Source organism: Suricata suricatta, chromosome 4, assembly GCF_006229205.1.
Source record: "Suricata suricatta isolate VVHF042 chromosome 4, meerkat_22Aug2017_6uvM2_HiC, whole genome shotgun sequence".
Classification (NCBI taxonomy): Eukaryota; Metazoa; Chordata; class Mammalia; order Carnivora; family Herpestidae; genus Suricata; species Suricata suricatta.
The window spans coordinates 47,187,552-47,195,401 of NC_043703.1; the positions used below are offsets into that span (position 1 = coordinate 47,187,552).

A 7,850-nucleotide genomic window follows, 5' to 3' on the forward strand; every position below is an offset into this window, starting at 1 on the left:
AGTGTCAAACTACTTGAAGCAAAACTCAATAGGACTTCAGGGTGAAATGGATGAATCCACTACAAATACTGGAGACTGCCACAGCCCAATATCACAAATGGCCAGATCCAGCAGGCCAAAAATCAGTAAGGGCATAGCTGAACTCAACACCACCATCAGTTCTTCCCAACCTCACCTATAGGTTCAATTCAATATGTATTTCTGCTTTGAGTTTTACAAGAGGCTCCCAACAAAGGTAAAATAAGGGGTGCTTGGGTGGCTTAGTCAGTTAAGCATCTGACTCTTGATTTCAGCTCAGGTCATGATCTTGCCATTCCTGCATTAGAGCCTCACATCTGGCTCTGTGCTGACAGTGTGGAGCCTGCTTGGGATTCTCTCTCTCCATCTCTCTCTGCCCCTCCCCTGCTTGCTCTCTCTCTCTCTCTCTCTCTCTCTCTCACTCTCATTCTCACTCTGTCTCTCTCAAAACAAACAAACTTAAAAGATATATTTTTTAAATGGGCAAAATAAAATGATGTACCTGAGATCTTAATAAAAACAGTATCATATAGGAGCACCTGGGTGGCTTAGACAGTTAAGCTTCCAACTTTTGCTCAGGTCATGATCTCACGGTTCGTGGATTCAAGCCCTGCATTGGGCTCTGTGCTGACAGCTCAGAGCCTGAAACCTGCTTCTAATTCTCTGTCTCCCTCTCTCTCTCTGCCCTTCCCCTGCTCACTCTCTGCCTCTGTCTCTCAAAATAAAATAAAGACATTATAAAAAAAAAACTTTTTTTTTTTTTAGCAAAAAGCCATTACCAAATTATAAAGAATATTATATTGGAAATAAGTTGGACTTTAAAGGATGTGTAGAAATTGCATAAGAGATGAAAATTTGGAAAGTGTTCTAGGTAATTTAAAATTTTTCAGAATGACTAGGTCAAAATATTTTTTAATCTAAATGAATCTCAGAATTCTTTTCTCTAACATGGCAGAAACATAGTGTTTGAAGAATTGTGATATTATATTAATGGCCTCACTATTTTATTCATCCACACAGCTATACTCTTCACTATTGCCTTTGATCTTTATCCCATTTAAAATGTTGAAGGTATTTTTTCAACTCTTGACTTTGACTTTTGCAAATAATTGGCTTTAGCCAATTGAATGTTAGCAAGTTTAAGTTGACCAATGGCTAGAAAAGTGCATATGCAGCTGGGATTTCTATCCTGTGATACAGTCAGTTCTGTGAGAAAAATATCACTGGCTTATTCACCTAGTTCCCAAAGAAGAATTTAGGGCATTTGGAGAATAGGTGAGTCCATCCAAATTCCCCACAAGAAAATGCCCAGAATTGCTGTGTGCCCAACCAAATTGTATTAAATGACTTTTTCATAAAGAAAAATAACACCTTTTTTAATATACAGATTATATGACTAAAGAGGAGTTCAAAGTTTAAAAACTTCCATTTTCTCTTTGCTATTTATTATAATAGAAAATGAAACAAAAAGGCCATGCTCTAGCTTTGAAAAAAATTTTTTGATTAAAAACTTCAGAGACAACTGTTTTGAATAAAGGTGCTAAAATGAACAAGAGCCTAGTAATAATGATAGTAGAGGAAACTGTGGTCATCGTTGGGAATAGGAGTGGAAAGTAAAAGAAAGGGAGTGATTAGAGATCCAAGTGAAGAGATACTCTCAGAAAGCTGAAAGAGATCTATTCTCAATATCAACCCATTTTCCCCCTTTCTCTATCTTCCCAGATATCAGTCTAGTCCTATATTCAAAATCCTGGTGCCTATGATTCATTTTCATCGATGAGTTAGTTCTATGCCTGTCCTTGCTAGTCAAGATGTAGCCAGGACTGCAGGGGTCAGCAAAAGGAGCTTTAGGGTTTATCAGGGGAAGACCTGTTGGGGGGGGGGCAGGGATTAATGGGCTACAGAGTGACTACTCTTACTAAATTTAAGAATATATTTTATCATGGAAATAAATTCATTCTGGTTGTTTGCATTTGAAGGCACACAACACATTCCTATGGCTCCAGCTTATTAACAAGGTGAAATAACCACTTTGGTTGGTGAAACAAGAGAATCTTAGCCTCGTCTATAACATTGCTAATTTGAGATAATGTGCTCCAGATATTGTTGAAACTGTCTCACAACTGAGTTTCTTTAGAACCCTACCTATCCTCAATTGAGGATGGCCTGCATAGATTAAAATAATAATTTCTAAAAATCTCATCTTGCATAACAGACTGAATGCACAATCCCTAACAATCAAGTTCTGTGGAAGAAATGAAAAGAAATACATCCATTATTTAATTTTTTTCAGATTACTTAAAACCATTATGAATTTAAATCAAAATATCTACATAGGTAAGTAAACCAAAAAGAATACATGGATTATATTCTATGTGTTATTTGCCACCACAAATTGGAAATGGAAAAATTATGTAATAGTAATTTATTATAGCAACTAAACATAGAAATTCAGAGGCAAATAAAATTATGCATTTTTAGTGCCAACATAGAAACTACATGAGCAACTGTTTACATTTAAATATCTTTATTCATTTGAAGTAATCATAATTTGATTCAAATATTATTTGCATTTTTATTTCTCACAAAATATTCATATTTTAAAACCATCTTTTGGCTAGACATACTATAAATTTTTGCCATACATAATATAATTTAAGTCATAGATTTGATAGAGAGAAAATCAGCTTGGATGATTTTACCCTTTTTCAAGATGACAAAATTAAATGTATTAAGAGGGACTACTATGAAGTGTCTAGACAAACACTAATATTTCTTAAAGGGAACCTGACGTAAAGAAAATTCTTTTTGAAGATTTTTGTATTTGAAGATACAACTGTCAAAATTAGAATTTCAGAAGATAGTCACATGTCAAAGCCCATGTACACCAATTGCCCAATATTTTACAGAACACGTTGATGGTTGTTGGCATCAGGATCTGAATCATTTAACCAACACACCTGGTGATTACTGAGAACAATCCTCAGGGCCTGATAGAGAGCCATGCTTGGTGCAGGAGTGGAGGAGCCTATTTCTTTAAGAATATTTTCTCCAGTCAGCGTCTTCTTTTTCCTCTTTTCTTATTCGGGCTGGTCCTCTCTTTAGTTGCTAGTGTGGGGGGCCACCTGATCCATGTGCTTGTCACATGTCCTTAGTCCAAGCCAGGCTTCCTCAGCAGTAAATCCCAACTGCAACAAATTGTGAACTTGTGACAGATCATTACAGAACTGTTTATAAAGTGTCAATATACCCCATTGGGATAGTCACAAGGCTCTTCGCCACTTCCACAGTGGTCATTTCAGATACCCTGAAAGAAGTAAGTCTTAAAAACAGCCTTAAAAACTTTCTCTTTCCCACAAGTTCCTTTATGTGGATCAGTCTCTGATAGCTTTTCATCATAACAATTTTTAAAGGATTTCTAGGCTTCTATTTTTTTCCCTGAGTTTTCAAAGCACTCTGGTTGTTCCAAGTAGAAGTAGCTCCATGAAGTGTCCAGCTGGAGCCCTGCATACTTATCCAGTTGTTCTCTGCAACACTCAGAAAAAGTGTCAGTGTCCAACAGACAGAGCAAGACTACTTCACATTATTTTCCTTTCAGGAAAGCTCTGCCCTACTCATGATATCCCAGAATTAAATAAGGGTTTTTCTTTCTGATGAAGGAATTCTGGTTGCTTAGCCTGTCTGGTTAGCTGTATGTTTCTGGATTTACCACCTATTCGACCCTCTCTGACATCCTTTATAGTCTATAGATCCTTCCAATTCTTTTTTTTTTCTTTTATTTTGGCTTTATTTTGCTCATCTTCAACCTGTAGTTTGTCTCACATCCTCTTCCGACTGCTTTAGAGCACAACAGTTTTTACATGGTGTTACTAGTTGTTCTTTAAGTGTTTCTCCTAACTGAAGTTTTTTTCTCACTTTTGACAATTTTGATATGGTTTTATTGAAAGCCAAAGGTTTCAGCTCTTTTAGACTTAAATTTTCTGCTTTTATTATACAAACAGCCTCCAACAAGTTTCTACCTTTTCTTAGTCTTGGAGGTGAAAAAACCTCAATTGTGGCAATTCCTGTGATCTTATAAATTTCATATCTTGTTCCACGCTCAATTTCTTTGTAACATACTTCTTCTATTAAATTTCCTACTTTAATTTTGCAACCTTCTAGCTTGGCATAGTCCTTCAATGCCAAGCCAACTTCTTCGTTTTCAACTGTATGCAAAGATCCCCAAAGTTGCATTCTGTCTTCCCTTAAAAACTAGGTCAGTTTTGCTTGAATACACTACTTCTGTGCCACCCTGCACCATTAGGGCTCCTGCATCAACCCACCGAGTATCTGGATGCAGAGGCAGCCCGGGTTTTTCCCACATGAGGACATTCCACATGAGGATCCCCGTGTTCAATGTACTTTGATTATATGCCAGTGCCTCTAACAAATGCCCCATTCACTTTTGCATTTGAGTCTCATTCCCCTTAAAAATTAAAATACAGTGATTTTACTTATTTGGAGAATGAGATTTCTGAAACTTATGAAGTTAATTGTGAAAGTTGTAAACCCAGGATTAACAATGTTCGCATATGATTTGCTTATTTCCACCATTAAGATCCTTGGCTATGTTTACATTCTGGTGATTGTTTTCATATTTGAGCACATATTTTTGCTTTTCTATGGGTAATGCAAAAACAGCAAAAGGAAAAAGTGTCATCATTTAACTTCAATCAAAGCAGGATTCAACCATTCCTCACTAAGTGTGGACTGCTATCTGTCACGCTTCTTCTCAAAGTAGTGGAGCATAATTAAATTGCCATGGTAGCAAGGAACAAGTACACATGAACAATATGAAATATGTCCAACAGGGCAATATGGGTACAAAGTAAAGTGACCAACTGCAAATGCTTTCTCTCATTTAGAGCCTTGTAGGTGAGGTTTGGTAGAAGAAGCTGTTAACTTTAGTATCTATTGTCTTTACCACTTGATTGTAACAGCTCCTTTTTAGTAGGCGTTCCATCTTATTTGCTTCTGTATCACCAGATCTCCCAGTGTTGAGCTGAGCACTAAACGGTATTTCTCAAATAAGTGAACACTCAATAAGATGGACTGATAATTGACCTGTCAATATCAACAAGATCCCATCTAGGAGCCTAAACATGAGAACAAGTTCTGGCCAATGAAAGAGGGTATGCTCATCATACTGGTAAAAGTTTCAGGTTAGGCCTCTAAATATAAGAAGCAATAAAAGAAACTTGGCAAGGAATAAGGATAAAGCACAAGCTTAATCCTAGAAACTCTGTGCCAAAATGTGGATAAGACTGATAAAGTAAACTTTAAATGTGTCATAACAGTGAATAAAAGGTTTTTCTGTAGATTCACTAAAAAAAAAATGTCACATTACGCAAGGTGTCTCCATGGTACAGAAGCTTAGAAATTCTGAATTGGTCAAAATATCCCTGTTTGATGAAGGTCTGGGCAACCTGAGACATTTGGAAACATTTTCTGCCTCTTTCTGTACTGGTTCAGAAACTGGTGTGAGAATGAATTGCGTGCAGGAAGTCTGACTTTCATGTATTGACAATGAACTACTTTATAGTTCCATTTATGCAAGGTGACTGTAAATCCAAATCTGGATGTTAAACATGTTGACTTGATGTAATTATCAATTGCATAACATTGCTTTCCAAATTGTCTCAGTTTGATTGATAAATTACATTTGGAATTTATTGAAACTTTATTTTACCCATGTTTATTTTACTTATAGACTTTTTCTGTCATATCTCCTATAAAAGAATTCAAAATTCTGGACAATGGCCATGCATCTCCTATGAAAACACATTATGTTATGGTTGATCACACTGAACTCTCTCTTAAATCCTGACTCTACTCCTAATGTGAGTTTGGGCAAATTATTTTAACTTTAAAAGTTAGCTCTATTGTCTATAAAGTAGAAATAATTATAGCTCCTAATATACAGTTTAAGAATTAATTAAATACATATATGCAGAAGGATGAGCATTGTGCTTGGAATATATACTAAGTAACTTCAACATTTTAGTTATTATAACACCAATTAATATAATATACTATAACAGATGCTATGGGTCCACAAGAAAAGTTGTAACTTCCAGTGAAAGGGGAAATGATTGAGTTACAAGGGGAAAGGACTGAATTAAAGAAAAATTTATGGATGAATGAAACATGTATATAAATGCAGTAAAGGACAATCTCATGAAGGTGAAGGAAACATGCATAAAATTACGACACAAAATGTATGTTTAATACAGAAACTGATCGGTGATTCATGTGATAAAATTTCAGAATAATTGAAAATGAATAAAGAGCAATAAATTGTAATAAATGAAATGAAGACTACTTACTTGGTTTTCCAGCTATAAAGAGGGCCTGCCTGAATTTGAATCTTGTTTTTTTCCCCACTAACTAGATGTAGACCTTGTATGTATTAATTTTTTTCATCTAGAATATGTTCACTAATAGTTCCTATTTCATAAGGTTTTTTGAGAGTGATATAATTCTCATATATAGCATATATATATGCACACATATATGTGTAATATTGTTTAAAATAGCTATTGACATGTAGTAAGTGTTCATTAGATGCTAAATACTTCAATATCAAAACTGTTAATAATATAATCAAAAGATATTGTCAAGAAATTGATGGAATTGGGCTTACTGGACCTGATGTCTTTAAGCTTTAAAGGAAGGCCTGCCATCAAGAGACATGAGAAGATGTGGATTCAAGCTAAAAAGATGAAATTCACAGAATAGATGGAATTAAATTTAATGTGCTTCTGGGACAGTCAGGTACAGTTGTTTAGGTGATAACTAACAGTTTTATGGTGAAAGGCTTTCAGTAATGATCAGAGATGTAACTACAGAGTATACTGTAATGAAGGCTGGAAGGCATGGAGACTCACAATAGAAAGCACAGTGATGGATAAAACAACCTGCCCAAAGCCATTGTGCCAATTGGTGGTAAATTTGGGATTAGAGGTTAGTTTGAAAAGTGCAGAAATTTCTTTGTAACTCAATTACCTTTAGAATGGTGGGATAGGGTGAGAGAATTCCTTTCTCCCCCCATCAAGAAGAGTCCCTTAATTTTTACAGAAGCTTTTTTTTTTTTAGTTTTTAAAAATGTTTCTTTATTTTTGAGAGAGTCAGGGAGATAGAACATCAGCCAGAGAGGAGGGAAGAGAGAGGGAGACATAGAATCCGAAGCAGGCTCCAGGCTCTGACCTGTCAGGACAAAGACAGACACTGGGCTCCAACTCACGGACTGCGAGATCACGGCCAGAGCCAAAGTCTGCCTGAACCATCCACATGCCCATTTACAGAAGTTCTTAATCTGGTTTTGAGCATGGACACTGGATTTGAATACAATTTATCTGTCAACACAACCAGAAAGAGTCAAAGATTTGATCTGTGGGCCTTAAATTATACCACCTTAAAATTATTTTCAAAGACACTAGATTTTTCTTTAATTGACTGTATTATCAATGCTTCTGAAAAGATTCCTTTTTTTTCCCCAAAAGTTTATTCTACTGTCTCCCTTTTTCACTCCTTACCAACTTCTAATTGAAGCTACTGAGAGGAAATTATGCAGAATTTAGCAGTTTTCTCTTAGTTTTATGGGGTTCTTACATTCTTATCCAATTAGAAGTCACAGTTATCTAGTTCTGTTTGTGACTGAGTGGTTTCATTACTGAGCTGAATAGTATGCCCTCCAAAATTCATGTCCACCAGAACCTGTGAATGTGGCCTTATTTGTAAAGGAGATCTGAGCAGATATAAGCATGTTAAATTAGTTCATACTAGATTTGGAT

At 35.7% G+C, this 7,850-nt stretch overlaps 1 pseudogene; it reads right to left on the reverse strand.

Annotated features, from left to right (window-relative positions):
* Nucleotides 1–2,882: 2,882 nt before the first annotated feature.
* LOC115290566 lies at nt 2,883–7,349 on the reverse strand (annotated as a pseudogene).
* Between the last annotated feature and the right edge of the window lie 501 nt (nt 7,350–7,850).